The sequence below is a fragment of the Salmo salar genome, chromosome 18 (genome assembly GCF_965601325.2).
Source record: "Salmo salar chromosome 18, fSalSal1, whole genome shotgun sequence".
Taxonomy (NCBI): Eukaryota; Metazoa; Chordata; class Actinopteri; order Salmoniformes; family Salmonidae; genus Salmo; species Salmo salar.
In genome coordinates, this window is record NC_138308.1 from 81,761,379 (window position 1) to 81,778,407 (window position 17,029).

The following is a 17,029-nucleotide window of genomic DNA, read 5'->3' on the forward strand; positions in this document are numbered from 1 at the left end:
AAACCTGAGAGATTCCTTTACAGGAAGTGGCCTGTCTGACCATTTCTTGAACTTCTTTTCCATCTCTATCATTTACTAAGGATCTCTGCTCTAACGTGACACTTCCCACGTCGTCCATAGGCTCTCAGAGCCCGGGAAAAAACAGAATGTCGTCATTCCAGCCCCAGGCTGAAACACATTATCGCCTTTCTCAAGTGGCCGATCAAGGGACACTGGGCTTATGCGCATGACCCGACCGCCCCCGCCTTTGGGATTTTTTTCTCTGTTTGCCAAAAAGGAGATTCCCTGTCGGAATATTATCGCTTTTCTACGAGAAAAATGGCGTAAAAATTGATTTTAAACAGCGGTTGACATGCTTCGAAGTACGGTAATGGAATATTTAGAATTTTATTGTCACGAATTGCGGCATGCGCGCGACACTTCTTTACTATTTCGGATAGTGTCTGGAACGCACGAACAAAACGCCGCTATTCGGATATAACGATGGATTATTTTGGACCAAACCAACATTTGTTATTGAAGTAGCAGTCCTGGGTGTGCATTCTGACGAAGACAACAAAAGGTAATCAAACTTTTATAATAGTAAATATGATTATGGTGAGTGCTAAACTTGCCGGGTGTCTAAATAGCGAGCCCGTGATGCCTGGGCTATGTACTTAGAATATTGCAAAATGTGCTTTCACCAAAAAGCTATTTTAAAATCGGACATATCGAGTGCATAGAGGAGGTCTGTATCTATAATTCTTAAAATAATTGTTATGCTTTTTGTGAACGTTTATCGTGAGTAATTTAGTAAAATGTTAGCGAATTCCCCGGAAGTTTGCGGGGGGTATGCTAGTTCTGAACGTCACATGCTAATGTAAAAAGCTGGTTTTTGATATAAATATGAACTTGATTGAACAAAACATGCATGTATTGTATAACATAATGTCCTAGGGTTGTCATCTGATGAAGATCATCAAAGGTGAGTGCTGCATTTAGCTGTCTTCTGGGTTTTGGTGACATTATATGCTGGCTTGAAAAATGGGTGTCTGATTATTTCTGGCTTGGTACTCTGCTGACATAATCTAATGTTTTGCTTTCGTTGTAAAGCCTTTTTGAAATCGGACAGTGTGGTTAGATTAACGAGAGTCTTGTCTTTATATAGCTGTAAAATAGTCATATGTTTGAGAAATTGAAGTAATAGGATTTTTAAGGTTTTGAAAATCGCGCCACAGGCTGCCAGTGGCTGTTACGTAAGCGTCCCACCTAGCCCATAGAGGTTAAATGAGATTTTGTTTTGGCAAATTCTACACTGTGCTCTAACATTGTCTACATTATTAAAATGCATCCAAATGCTACTGTGCTTCCGACTCCTTTTCCAGCTGTTGTTTTCACTGCTGACCTTCCTCTCTCTCCTCAGCTGCTAAGTGTGCGACTGTGTGTGAGTTGGCTCGGCCCTCCCTCACGCATCTTTGGTTGACACTGCGTGTCTGATTGACAGAAACAACAGGTTTCTGTTAGTCTGAGCAGACAGTCAGAACAAATGTGTGTGCGCTTGAGCATTTAGGCCTATATTATTTTATTTATTTTTCTTTCTTTGACTTAGTTAATTCTATTCATTTAAATATTTTGATTCTTCATATTTTTTTATTTTTTATATTTTTTATAAATAGATTCGGCGCTTCTGATATGCAAGCCGGCTCCCAACATTCACCTACAAGAGCTCTTAGAGCCGACTAATTTTAGCTAACTACTGAATTTGAGCCATATTGGTATAGCCGTGGGAAGCTGTTTGGGGGTGGGGATGCCGCTAATACAGGAGTAGTAAAGGCCCAGTGCACTATTTTGGTGAAAGAAAAAATAAATCTATCATTTTTATTTTTTATTAATACTTTTTTTAAATTATGATTTTTCAGGTGCTGCACCTCTACTTCCTGCGGCTATGCATATTAGCATTGACATGAAATCAGTCAAAACACCTCAAAACAAGACATGGTATCAAGAACAAGATAAATGCCACATTCATGTGCTAGTCAAGTTCGACTTGCTAACTGGATGTAGTTATACATGTGCCGCGTTCAATGAATCAGCAAGTTGAAATGTCAGCATTTCCTAGTTCCGAATAGTATGTGAACATTTGAACGAGGCATAAACTAGCTGAACCCAGTCACTTACAATTCCCCACATGGCAGTTTCTTGTCATTGTTGGTAGCTAGCTGGCCAATCAGAATCACAACATTTTGAAGAGAGTGCGCATTGGTATCGTGACGTTTTCAGCTAACCCACCTATGAAGTGGCCAAGTGTGTGAACAATCATTGTAAAAGGCTCATGGTTAGAATTTGCTGCCGACTTCACAAGCATTGCTTCTCATAAAAATAAATAAATAGGCCTAGATGTCATTTTATATGAACCATACATTTGACCCCATAGCCTATGAAAATAAAAAGCACTGGATTGTAATGACAGGCGTGAACCCTAAACCTTCTGGCCCGTAGCCCCGTGGAAATAAACTGTGCCAGAAAAGCATGCTCAAGTGGCAGAGTCGATATCTGCAATTATAAACACGGCTCGCTACAGTGTTTAATATGAGTAAGCATAAGACAAGATTTGGTAACAGTAGCCTAGTCACTGCAGCCTAAAGTAAATATAAATACATTAGACTACTCCTGTCTATACAGAAATACATTAAATCATTCAAAAAACATCACCAGAGAGTAAGACTTAGCCACAGAGGATCATTAGCTTCTTTTAAAGCGGTGGATTGTTTCAAATCACAAGCATGTAGGTCTATATGCCTAGTTGGGAAGCCCGCAATTTGTGCGGAGCACTTGGCAATAGGCCCAGCTGATTACTGAGAAGCGGCTGTCAGTGAAAATAAATGCATCTTAAATATGTGTGAAGATAATGTGTCTTGAGTATTTTGAAATGTTGAGACAAGAAGGGGAGGTGTCACGTCCTGGCCAGTATAAGGGTTAATTGGTATTGTAGTTTGGTCAGGATGTGGCAGAGGGTATTGTTAAGGCTTGGTAATTGTGGAGGAGGAATGAGGCGCAGGAACCAGCGAACACAGGGTAGTGGTGTTTTTAATATACACTCACCAACAAAAAAACAAATGTTCCCACACACAGGGGAGAAAATACATGCGGCGTACAACAACGTCGACATGAACACAAGCCGTCACACAAGAAACAATCATTAATCCCGCACGAACAGGAGCGGGCCAGCTAAACTAAATAGCCCCTCTAATGGCTAATTGACCACAGGTGTCACAAAATAAAAAAAGGGAAAAGCAAAAGGGAATCGGTGGCAGCTAATAGGCCGGTGACGACGACCGCCGAGCGCCACCCGAGCAGGAGGGGGCGCCACCGTCGGTGGGAATCGTGACAGTACCCCCCTCCTGACGCGCGGCTCCCGCAGCGCGCCGACACCGGCCTCGAGGTCGACCCGGAGGGCGAGGGGCAGGGCGATCCGGACGGAGGTGGTGGAACTCCCTCAACATAGATGGGTCCAGGACGTCCGCCGCCGGCACCCAGCACCTCTCCTCCGGGCCGTACCCCTCCCAGTCCACGAGGTACTGTAGGCCCCTCGCCCGGCGTCGCGAGTCCAGAATGGCCCTTACGCTGTACGCCGGGGACCCCCCGATGTCCAGAGGGGGCGGAGGGACCTCCGGCACCTCATCTTCGTGAAGGGGACCAGCTACCACCGGCCTGAGGAGAGACACATGAAACGAGGGGTTAATACGGTAATAGGAAGGGAGTTGCAACCGATAACACACCTCGTTTATCCTCCTCAGGACTTTGAAGGGCCCCACACACTGCGGCCCCAGCTTCCGGCAGGGCACGCGGAGGGGCAGGTTCCGGGTCGAGAGCCAGACCCTGTCTCCCGGTGCGAACACGGGCGCCTCACTGCGGTGGCGGTCAGCACTCCTCTTCTGCCGCGCACTGGCCTCCTTTAGTGAGTCCTGGACGGCTCTCCAGGTCTCCTTGGAGTGCTGGACCCAGTCCTCCACCGCAGGAGCCTCGGTCTGACTCCGGTGCCATGGTGCCAGGACCGGCTGGTAACCTAACACACACTGAAAGGGTGATATGTTAGTAGAGGAGTGGCGAAGTGAGTTCTGGGCTAACTCAGCCCAGGGAATATACCTCGCCCACTCCCCTGGCCGGTCCTGGCAATACGACCTCAGGAACCTGCCCACCTCCTGGTTCACCCTCTCCGCCTGCCCATTGCTCTCGGGGTGATAACCGGAGGTCAAACTGACCGAGACCCCCAGCCGCTCCATAAACGCTCTCCAGACCCTGGATGTGAACTGGGAACCTCGATCAGAGACAATGTCCTCCGGCACCCCGTAGTGCCGGAAGACGTGGGTAAATAGGGCATCCGCAGTCTGCAGGGCCGTAGGGAGACCGGGCAATGGGAGGAGACGGCAGGACTTAGAGAACCGATCCACAACCACCAGAATCGCCGTGTTCCCCTGAGAGGGGGGAAGATCTGTCAGGAAGTCAATGGACAGGTGCGACCATGGTCGTTGTGGAACGGGGAGGGGCTGTAACTTCCCTCTTGGTAGATGCCTAGGAGCCTTACTCTGGGCACACACCGAACAGGAAGAGACATAGGCCCTCACGTCCTTAGCTAAGGTGGGCCACCAGTACTTCCCCCTTAGACTCCCCACTGTCCTCGCCTCACCAGGATGACCCGCAGTAGGTAGCGTGTGCGCCCACCGAATCAAACGATCACGAACACCGAGCGGCACATACATGCGCCCCACGGGCACCTGCGCAGGCGCAGGTTCCAACACCAATGCCCGCTCGATGTCCGCGTCCACCTCCCATACCACAGGTGCCACCAGCCTAGACGCTGGAATGATGGGAGTTGGATCGATGGGCCGGTCCTCCGTGTCATAGAGACGGGACAGCGCGTCGGCCTTAGTATTTAGGGAACCCGGTCTATAGGAGATGGTAAACCTAAACCGGGCGAAGAACATGGCCCACCTCGCCTGACGTGGATTCAGTCTCCTCGCTGCCCGGATGTACTCCAGGTTTCGGTGGTCGGTCCAGATGAGAAAGGGGTGTTTAGCCCCCTCAAGCCAGTGCCGCCACACCCTCAAAGCTTTAACCACTGCTAGCAACTCCCTGTCCCCCACATCGTAGTTACGCTCCGCCGAACTGAGCTTCTTCGAAAAGAAAGCGCAGGGGCGGAGTTTCAATGGCGCACCCGAGCGCTGTGATAGCACGGCACCCACCCCAGCCTCGGATGCGTCCACCTCCACTACGAACGCTAAAGACGGGTCCGGGTGCGCCAACACGGGTGCGTCGGTGAACAGCGTCTTCAATTTCTTGAAGGCTCCGTCCGCCTCCGTCGACCATCGCAAACGCACCGGCCCCCCCTTCAGCAGTGAGGTAATGGGAGCCGCTACCTGGCCAAAACCCCGGATAAACCTCCGGTAGTAATTGGCAAAGCCTAAAAACCGCTGCACCTCCTTCACCGTGGTTGGAGTCGGCCAATTACGCACGGCCTTAACGCGGTCACACTCCATCACCACCCCCGTGGTGGAAATGCGATAACCCAGAAAGGAGACGGCTCGTTTGGAAAACTCACACTTCTCAGCCTTAACGTATAGGTCATGCTTCAGCAGTCTACCAAGCACCTTGCGCACCAGGGACACATGCGCGGAGCGGGTGGCGGAATATATCAGAATGTCATCGATATATACAATCACGCCCTGCCCGTGCAGGTCCCTGAGAATCTCGTCAACAAAGGATTGAAAGACGGCTGGAGCATTTTTCAACCCATACGGCATGACGAGGTACTCATAATGGCCCGATGTGGTACTAAAGGCGGTTTTCCACTCGTCTCCCTTCTTGATACGCACCAGGTTATACGCGCTCCTGAGATCCAGTTTTGTGAAGAACTGCGCTCCGTGAAATGATTCCACCGCCGTAGCGATGAGAGGTAGTGGGTAACTAAACCCCACCGTAATAGCGTTTAGACCTCGGTAATCAATGCACGGACGCAGACCTCCCTCCTTTTTCTTCACAAAAAAGAAACTCGAGGAAGCGGGTGAGATGGAGGGCCGAATGTACCCCTGTCCCAGGGATTCCGTGACATATGTCTCCATAGCCGCCGTCTCCTCCTGTGACAAGGGGTACACGTGACTCCTGGGAAGCGCAGCGTTAACCTGGAGATCTATCGCACAATCCCCCTGTCGATGAGGTGGTAATTTAGTCGCCCTCTTTTTACAAAAAGCGATCGCCAAATCGGCGTATTCGGGGGGAATGCGCACGGTGGACACCTGGTCTGGACTCTCCACCGACGTGGCACCTATGGAAACTCCTAGGCACCTACCTGAACACTCCTCTGACCACCCCTGGAGAACCCCCTGTTTCCACGAAATACGGGGATTGTGACCAGCCAGCCAGGGGACCCCCAGCACCACCGGAAACGCAGGCGAGTCAATAAGGAAAAAACGAATGCGTTCCTTATGATTCCCCAGCGTTACCATGTCCAGTGGCACCGTAGACTCCCTGACTAGCCCTGACCCTAATGGTCGGCTATCTAGGGAGTGCACGGGGAAAGGAGAATCTATCGGCACCCGCGGAATGCCCAGCTTAATGGCAAGTCCACGGTCCATAAAATTCCCAGCTGCGCCTGAATCGACTAGCGCCCTATGCTGGGAAGAGGGAAAAAATTTAGTAAACAAAACAGGTAAAAACACATGACCAACAGGGGGTTCTGGGTGAATCTGGTGCTGACTCACCTGAGGTAACCGAGAAGTGTTCTGCCTACCATCTCGACTCCCAGACTGGCTCCTCCGGCACCGGTCGGCCGTGTGTCCTCTCCGACCACAGCTGGTGCAGGAGGAGCCACCTCCTCCGGTGCCCCTTGCCACGGCCCCCCCTACCTCCATAGGGGTAGGAGCGGGGGTGCACGGGGGTGGAACGGGCAGGACCCTCTCCGAACGCCCGCGGGCAGCCAGCAAGTTGTCCAGTCGTATGGACATATCTATCAGTTCGTCCAGGGACAGAGCTGTGTCCCGACAGGCCAGCTCCCTGCGGACGTCCGCCCGGAGACTGCAGCGGTAGTGGTCTATGAGGGCCCTGTCGTTCCACCCCGCCCCAGCAGCCAAGGTCCTGAAGTCCAGCGCGAAGTCCTGGGCACTCCTCGTCTCCTGCCTGAGGTGGAACAGCCGTTCACCCGCCGCTCTTCCTTCCGGAGGGTGGTCGAACACGGCCCGAAAGCGGCGGGTGAACTCCGGGTAGTGGTCCCTCGCCGAGTCTGGACCGTTCCAGACCGCATTAGCCCACTCCAGAGCTCTGCCCGTCAGGCAGGAAACGAGGGCACTCACGCTCTCCTCCCCCGTGGGAGCAGGTCTAACGGTGGCCAGGTACAGCTCAAGCTGGAGCAAAAACCCCTGGCACCCAGCCGCCGCCCCATCGTACTCCCTCGGGAGCGCCAGACGAAGCGCGCCAGAGCCAGACGTCATGGGAGGCGAAGATGGCTGTATCGGGGCAGGTGGAGGTGGAGAGAGGATACCACTTCTCTCCCATCTGTCCATCCTCTCCATCATCTGGTCCATTGCCGATCCGATGCAATGGAGGACTGTCGTGTGGTGGAGTACGCGTTCCTCCATCGAGGGCAGAGGAGTGGCCGCTGCTTCCGCTGATTCCATGCCTTCTATCGTGGTGCGGGATTCTGTTAAGGCTTGGTAATTGTGGAGGAGGAATGAGGCGCAGGAACCAGCGAACACAGGGTAGTGGTGTTTTTAATATACACTCACCAAAAAAAAACAAATGTTCCCACACACAGGGGAGAAAATACATGCGGCGTACAACAACGTCGACATGAACACAAGCCGTCACACAAGAAACAATCATTAATCCCGCACGAACAGGAGCGGGCCAGCTAAACTAAATAGCCCCTCTAATGGCTAATTGACCACAGGTGTCACAAAATAAAAAAAGGGAAAAGCAAAAGGGAATCGGTGGCAGCTAATAGGCCGGTGACGACGACCGCCGAGCGCCACCCGAGCAGGAGGGGGCGCCACCGTCGGTGGGAATCGTGACAGGTATTCGTTTTATGGTATTCAGGGTGGTGGTTTTTCTAAAAAGGGCATTTGATTTATGTATTCCGGGGTTTTTGGGCATTGTTCCTTGTTTATGTAATTCTATGTTTAGTCTAGGTAATCTGTTTTTATGTTGAGTTAATTGGGGTGGACTTCCAATTGAAGGCAGCTGTTTGGTGTTGCCTTTGATTGGAAGTCCTATATTAGTTGGGTGTGTTTGTCTGTGTATTTGTGGGAGATTGTTTCGTGTTTAGCATGTGTGAGCCTAACAGGACTGTTAGTATATCGTGAGTGCGTTTTGTTATTTTGTATATTCATTTTGAGTTTATTAAATGTTCAAAATGAACTATATCAACTCTGCTGCATATTGGTCTTCATTTTCCGACGATGATTTCGCCACATCCTCATCGGCAGACTCAGTAGCCTTGGTTTCTCAAACGATTGCGTCGCCTGGTTCACCAACTACTTCTCTGACAGAGTTCAGTGTGTCAAATCGGAGGGCCTACTGTCTGGACCTCTGGCAGTCTCTATGGGGGTACCACAGGGTTCAATTCTTGGGCCAACTCTTTTCTCTCTATACATAAATGATGTCGCTCTTGCTGCTGGTGAATCTCTGATCCACCTCTACGCAGATGACACCATTCTGTACACTTCTGGCCCTTCTTTGGACACTGTGTTAACAACCCTCCAGACGAGCTTCAATGCCATTCAACTCTCCTTCCGTGGTCTCCAACTGCTCCTAAACACAAGTAAAACTAAATGCATGCTCTTCAACCAATCGCTGCCTGCACCTGCCCGCCTGTCCAGCATCACTTCTCTGGACGGTTCTAACTTAGAATTTGTGGACAACTACAAATACCTAGGTGTCTGGTTAGACTGTAAACTCTCCTTCCAGACTCACATCAATCATCTCCAATCCAAAGTAAAATCTCGAATTGGCTTCCTATTTCGCAACAAAGCATCCTTCACTCATGCTGCCAAACATACCCTCGTAAAACTGACCATCCTACCAATCCTCGACTTCGGCGATGTCATTTACAAAATAGCTTCCAATACCCTACTCAACAAGCTGGATGCAGTCTATCACAGTGCCATCCGTTTTGTCACCAAAGCCCCATATACTACCCACCACTGCGACCTGTACGCTCTCGTTGGCTGGCCTTCGCTTCATAATCGTCGCCAAACACATTGGCTCCAGGTCATCTACAAGACCCTGCTAGGTAAAGTCCCCCCTTATCTCCGCTCACTGGTCACCATAGCAGCACCCACCTGTAGCACGCGCTCCAGCAGGTATATCTCTCTGGTCACCCCTAAAGCCAACTCCTCCTTTGGTCGTCTCTCCTTCCGGTTCTCTGCTGCCAATGACTGGAACGAACTACAAAAATCTCTGAAACTGGAAACACTTATCTCCCTCACTAGCTTTAAGCACCAGCTGTCAGAGCAGCTCACAGATCACTGCACCTGTACATAGCCCATCTATAATTTAGCCCAAACTACTACCTCTTCCCCTACTGTATTTATTTATTTTATTTATTTTGCTCCTTTGCACCATATTATTTATATTTTATCTCTGAACTTTCTTCAAACTACAAATCTACCATTCCAGTGTTTTTCTTGCTATACTTTATTTACTTTGCCACCATGGCATTTTTTTGCCTTTACCTCCCTTATCTCACATCATTTGCTCACATTGTATATAGTCTTATTTATTTATTTATTTATTTTATTTATTTATTTTTTCTACTGCATTCATTGATTGTATGTTGTTTTACTCCATGTGTAACTCTGTGTTTTTGTATGTTGTCGAACTGCTTTGCTTTATCTTGGCCAGGTCGCAATTGTAAATGAGAACTTGTTCTCAACTTGCCTACCTGGTTAAATAAAGGTGAAATAAATAAAATAAAAATATCGTCTGACGACGAAGAAATCCCTGACAGAATCTCCCACCAAACCAGGACCAAGCAGCAGAGGAAGGAGCAGAGGAATTTTGAATTGGACAAACGAGAGAGATGGACATGGGAGCAAGTTATGGCCGGAGAGGGCCCATGGAGAATGGCTGGTAAGGACCGGGAACGTTTCCGAGGATCACAACTGGAGTTGAAGCACAAGAGGCACCCCCAAGATTTTTTTGGGGGGGGGCACACGGGTAGTTTGGCTAGGCCTAGGAAGAGCCGGAAGCCAGCTACCCGTGGTTATATGGAGGAGCGTATGAGGTGGAGGGCGCCATGTTTCGCTGAAGAGCGCACTCTCACCCATACGCACGCACAGTCCGGTGCGCGTTATTCCAGGCCCTCGCAGGTGCCGTGCTAGAGCGGGCATCCAGCCTGGTAGGAGGATGCCTGCGCAGCGCATCTGGTCGCCGGTACGCCTCCGAGGACCAGGCTACCCAACTCCCGCTCTACGCACGGCTACCATCAGGCCCCTGCACAGCCCAGTCCGCCCTGTACAAGCACCCCGCTCGTACAGGGCTACTAGTTCCATTCAGCCAGGCCGGGTTGTGCAGGAGGTAAGATCAAGACCGCCTGTGCGCCTCCATAGCCCTGGTTTTCCAGTTCCTGTCTCTCGTGCGGACCCGGAAGTGCGTCAGCCCAGTCCGACTCGTCCTGTTCCCGCTCCCCGCACTAGCTCTGAGGTGCGTGCTCCCAGGCTGATACGTCCAGTACCAGCACCACGCACCAGGCTTCAAGTGCGTCATCCCAGTCCGACGTCGCCAGAACTGCCAGTCAGTCAGCAGTCACCAGAGCTGCCCTCCAGTCAACAGTCACCAGAGCTGCCCACCAGTCAACAGTCACCAGAGCTGCCAGAGTGGCCAGACTGCCCCGAGCTGCCAGAGTGGCCAGACTGCCCCGAGCTGCCAGAGTGGCCAGACTCCCCCGAGCTGCCAGAGTGGCCAGACTGCCCCGGGCCTGCCAGAGTGGCCAGACTGCCCCCCGGGACTGCCAGAGTGGCCAGACTGCCCCCCGGGCCTGCCAGAGTGGCCAGACTGCCCCCCGGGCCTGCCAGAGTGGCCAGACTGCCCCCCCGGGCCTGCCAGAGTGGCCAGACTGCCCCCCGGGCCTGCCAGAGTGGCCAGACTGCCCCCCGGGCCTACCAGAGTGGCCAGACTGCCCCCCGGGCCTGCCAGAGTGGCCCGACTGCCCCCCGGGCCTGCCAGAGTGGCCCGACTGCCCTCCGGGTCTGCCAGAGTGGCCCGACTGCCTGGAACGGCCAGAACCGGAGCCACCTCCAGATATAGGTGGGTTGGGGAGGTGGGGTGTAGCACAGTGCCGTCTTTGTTGTTGTTGTTGTTTGGGGTTGTTGTTTATTCTTAAGGTGCTTCCAGGGTTAGCACCTTTAGGGGGGGGGGGGGGGTACTGTCACGTCCTGGCCAGTATAAGGGTTAATTGGTATTGTAGTTTGGTCAGGACGTGGCAGAGGGTATTCGTTTTATGGTATTCAGGGTGGTGGTTTTTCTAAAAAGGGCATTTGATTTATGTATTCCGGAGTTTTTGGGCACTGTTCCTTGTTTATGTAATTCTATGTTTAGTCTAGGTAATCTGTTTCTATGTTGAGTTAATTGGGGTGGACTTCCAATTGAAGGCAGCTGTTTGGTGTTGCCTTTGATTGGAAGTCCTATATTAGTTGGGTGTGTTTGTCTGTGTATTTGTGGGAGATTGTTTCGTGTTTAGCATGTGTGAGCCTAACAGGACTGTCAGTATATCGTGAGTGCGTTTTGTTATTTTGTATATTCATTTTGAGTTTATTAAATGTTCAAAATGAACTATATCAACTCTGCTGCATATTGGTTTTCATTTTCCGACGATGATTTTGCCATATCGTCTGACGAAAGAAATCCCTGACAGGAGTGGTGTGTGGCGAAGATAGGCTATTGGCTGTCTCTCTCCAGAATGCACTCAGCTCTCTAGAATGCGCTGAGCTGTCTCCCACTAATTCTTGTGCATTCATTGTTTTATTGTGATAATTGTTTGCCTTTTGATCGTTTTTTTTTATACATTTCCCATTGCAAATGTCCCCAGTAGTATATTTACCATTAATCCCCATCATTTGGTTACATTAATTTATTTTAATGCAGGTGTTAGGCCTACAGTCATTTACCTCTCATTCTAGGAGTGGAAACATTTTTTGCAGAGTTCACAACCTCCAACACTTGTGAGAAACAAGTTTTGGTTTATTTCATATAATCATTTACGAGTTTTGTCAGTTGTTACATAGTATTTTGTTTGGAGCGCTCCATGTGAGCAATGAAAATATGTCTGGTTGCTCTGTCCTCTTGATGTTGAAGAAGCACGAGCACGTATAGAAGTAGACTGAGCACGTATAGAAGTAGACTGAGCACGTATAGAAGTAGACTGAGCACGTATAGAAGTAGGCTGAACACGTATAGAAGTAGGCTGAACATGTATAGAAATAGACTGAACACGTATAGAAGTAGACTGAACACGTATAGAAGTAGGCTGAGCACGTATAGAAGTAGGCTGAACATGTATAGAAGTAGACTGAGCACGTATAGAAGTAGACTGAACACGTATAGAAGTAGACTGTGAAAGTGCCCATTAGGGGATGGATGTCTGATTTCTGATTGTCTTAATTCACCACCACAAATAAGCTGAGATTCTCAGTAAGTATTTTCTCCACCTTACACTGTAAGTCAACTAAGTCCGTTTTTTTATCCATTGTAAGTGATTATAGTTCCTCACAGTATTTGACAAATCTTTCCAACAGTCCCCCCTTCGATAATTACCAGGCCTAAATGTCATGCTCTGAGGATCCCATATATCCAGTGGAAATTTCATAAAACACCTGAACACATTTCCCTTTGCATAAACAGCTGTATGTCTCTAGCTCACTTGGGAAAGGGCCCTGAATAGGCCAGTTGATACAATGTTGCAAGTTCGCTACTGACAGCTTCATAAATGCAGTCATTCTGCCAGAGCCAGTTGATTGAGTTGAAAGGCTACAATGTTGCACTTCACTACTGTTATCTCAAGTCAAGACAGATAGAAAGAGCCCAAGTCAAGACAGATAGAAAGAGCTCAAGTCAAGACAGAAAAAGCTCAAGTCAATTTTTCATCAGGATATTTTCAGTTTTTATTTGTTGGTTTACTGCAGGCTATTTTTACTTAATTGACAATTATAGGGCTACTGCTACATTGGCCTAGGCTATCTCTTAGTTCCATGCGCTCATTTCTTTAGCTGTCAATGGCTCACGGTGAATCAACGTGCCCATATGGCAGAGGCTGGTGCTCTCCCATCAGTGGAATTTTAACACTAAGATTTTTATCATTTTAATTCCGATTTGTATGATTAACCACGTGACAATGATTTTAAGAAACAAAATCTTTATTTTTGAAATTAAACTTTTTCACGAAAATTCACAAATGAAAATAATAACTTGCAAACAGATTGGTAGAGATGGTAGGATAAATTGTAAGCTCCCCAAACGTGAAACTCACGCGCTGCCTAGGAATAGACAGTTGTGAACAGAGCGCACATTTCCTTGTACTGTGTAACTACAAAGGATGTGTATGTAAGAGAGAGATAACAAGAGGGGTGTTGTCACGAAGATTGTGCCTATTAAAACCGAGCACAAATGGACATCTATGCGACCCATCGCAGAGAAAAGGGTTCACCTCAAAGCACCACTCACTGTGTTGCCTGTTAGACTAGGTCTAGTGGGCCTAAACATACGTGTTTGACATGGAAAGGAGCAGGCCTGCGATAGGAAGACGAGAGAATGAAATGTACATGTAGGTATAGTTATTAAAGTTGCTATGCATAGATAATAACAGAGTGTAGCAGAAGTGTAGTGGAGGGGGGGGGGCAATGCAAATAGTCTGACTAGCCATTTGATTAGCTGTTCAGGAGTCTTGTGGCTTTGTTGAAGCTGTAGAGAAGCCTTTTGGACCTAGACTAGTACTGCTTGCTGTGCTGTAGCAGAGATAACAGTCTATTACAAGGGTGGCTGCAGTCCTTGACAATTTTTAGAGCCTTCCTCTGACACCGTCTGGTTTAGAGGTCCTGGATGGCAGGAAGCTTTGCCCCAGTGATGTACTGGGCCGTTCGCACTACCCTCTGTAGTGCCTTGAGGTCGGAGGCCGAGCAGTTGCCATACCAGGCAGTGATGCAACCCGTCAGAATGTTCTCGATGGTGCAGCTGTAAAACCTTTTGAGGATCTGAGGACCCATGCCAAATCTTTTCAGTCTCCTGAGGGGGAATAGGTTTTGTCGTGCCCTCTTCACGACTGTCTTGGTGTGCTTGGACCATGTTAGTTTGTTGGTGATGTGGACACCAAGGAACTTGAAGTTCTCCACCTGCTCCACTACAGCCCTGTCGATGAGAATGGGGGTGTGCTCGGTCCTCCTTTTCCTGTGGTCCACAATCATCTCCTTTGTCTTGATCACGTTGAGGGAGAGGTTGTTGTCCTTGCACAACACGGTTTAGTCTCTGACCTCCTCCCTAGAGGCTGTCTCATTATTGTCAATGATCAGGCCTACCACTGTTGTGTCATCAGCAAACTTAACGATGGTGTTGGAGTCGTGCCTGGCCGTGCAGTCATGAGTGAACAGGGAGTACCGAAGAGGACTGAGCACGGACCCCTGAGGGGCCCCCGTGTTGAGGATCAGCGTTGCGGATGTGTTGTTACCTTCCCTTACCACCTGGGTGCGGCCCGTCAGGAAGTCCAGGATCCAGTTGCAGAGGGAGGTGTTTAGTCCAAGGGTCCTTAGCTTAGTGATGAGCTTTTAGAGCACTATGGTCTTGAACGCTAAGCTGTAGTCAATGAATAGCATTCTCACATAGGTGTTCCTTTTGTCCAGGTGGGAAAAGGCAGTGTGGAGTGAAATAGAGGTTGCATCATCTGTGGATCTGTTGGGGAGGTATGCAAATATGAGTGGGTCAAGAGTTTATGGGATAATGGTGTTGATGTGAGCCATGGCCAGCCTTTCAAAGCATTTCATGGCTATGGATGTGAGTGTTGTGGGTCGGTAGTCATTTAGGCAGGTTACCTTACTGTTCTTGGGCACAGGGACTATGGTGGTCTGCTTGAAACATGTTGGCATTACAGACTAGATCAGGGACAGGTTGAAAATGTCAGTGAGGACACTTGCCAGTTGGTCAGTGCATGCTCAGAGTACTCATCCTGGTAATCTGTCTGGCCCAGTGGCCTTGTGAATGTTGACCTGTTTAAAGGTCTTGCTCACATCGGATGCGGAGAGCATGGTCACACAGTCTTCCGGAACAGCTGATGCTCTCATGCAAGTCTCAGTGTTACTTGCCTCGAAGTGAGCATAGAAGTTATTTAGCTTGTCTGGTAGGCTCGAGTCACTGGGCAGCTCTCAGCTGTGCTTCCCGCTGTAATAGTTTTCAAGCCCTTCCACTTCCGACGAGCGTCGGAGCCAGTGTAGTACGATTCGATCTAAGTCCTGTATTGATGCTTTGCCTGTTTGATGGTTCGTCGCAGGGCATAGCGGGATTTCTTATAAGCTTCCAGGTTAAAGTCCCGCTCCTTGAAAGCAGCAGATCTACCCTTTAGCTCAGTGCGAATGTTGCCTGTAATCCATGGCTTCTGATTGGGGTATGTACGTACAGTTACTGTGGGGATGACGTCCTCGATGCACAGTGACTGACTCCTAAATGCCATCGTAAGAATCCGGGAACATATTCCAGTCTGTGCTAGCAAAACAGTCTTGTAGTTTAGCATCTGCTTCATCTGACCACTTTTTTATAGACCGCGTCACTGGTGCTTCCTGCTTTAATTTTTGCTTGTAAGCAGGAATCAGGAGGATAGAGTTATGGTCAGATTTGCCAAATGGAGGTCGAGGGACCGCTTAGCTGTTCAGTATGCCATGTTCCTTATTTGATATAGGTCTTATTCCCTTTTCGACAAGTTTAGAATTGTAAACAAATAGAAAATAGTGGAAAACTATTGCGAGCACTGCTCCAAAGTACTTGATATCCACCACAAGGGGGCGAGAAGAGAGCGGAGCGGGACAGAGGGAGAGAGAGAGACCCGATTTAGCTAAACTAAACTCTATACAGCAGAGCATGCCCAACTCCAAACCCCCACAACTGAATAGATAAGATCGTGAGAAAAACATGTCAATGTTTATCAATAATGCAACCAAAAATAGTTTTTCATAGTTTTTTTTGCAACACAAAATCTTTCAGTTTTACCATCTCACCAACAGGGGGTGCTGGAGGACCTTGTAATGTAAATGTAATGTACATACGTAAATCAAGTAAAGCACAAAAGCAAATACATGTACAGCGTAGTAGACAACTAATCATTATGGTGACACATTGCACACTCACAAATCCACACAAATCACTATATTTACTATGATCCTCTCCTGAATGAAATCCATGATGTCATCACTAGCTTGCGCCACAGGGTGGCATTATTTCTATGCATAAAAACACAGCGCAACCAACCCGTCAGTCAAACAGACAATAGGGGTATTCAGAGGTGTAGGGGAAACACCATTCGCACTGCAAGTCAGTGGGTTGCGAAAGGGTTTCCCAGCAGGATAAACCATGTAGTATGCCCCATGTAGGATACATTTTTATGCCTCTGTCTACAATCTGTTCATTTTGCTGCCTGTATTGCTGGCCATTTTCTTATGGGCTACATTTGGCTAAATTGCATAGGCCACAAATTTTTTAAGGTATGAAAAACGATGTTTTAATTCCCGTGAAACTAGGCCAAATCAATATCTGTCTCTCCTCCAGGGTGTACCACTAACCACCGTGTCCCCTCTAGTGACTGACCCTAGTGCCCTGTCTCTCCTCCAGGATGTACCACTAACCACCGTGTCCCCTCTAGTGACTGGTCCTAGTACCCTGTCTCTCCTCCAGGATGTACCACTAACCACCGTGTCCCCTCTAGTGACTGGTCCTAGTACCCTGTCTCTCCTCCAGGATGTACCACTAACCACCGTGTCCCCTCTAGTGACTGGTCCTAGTACCCTGTCTCTCCTCCAGGATGTAC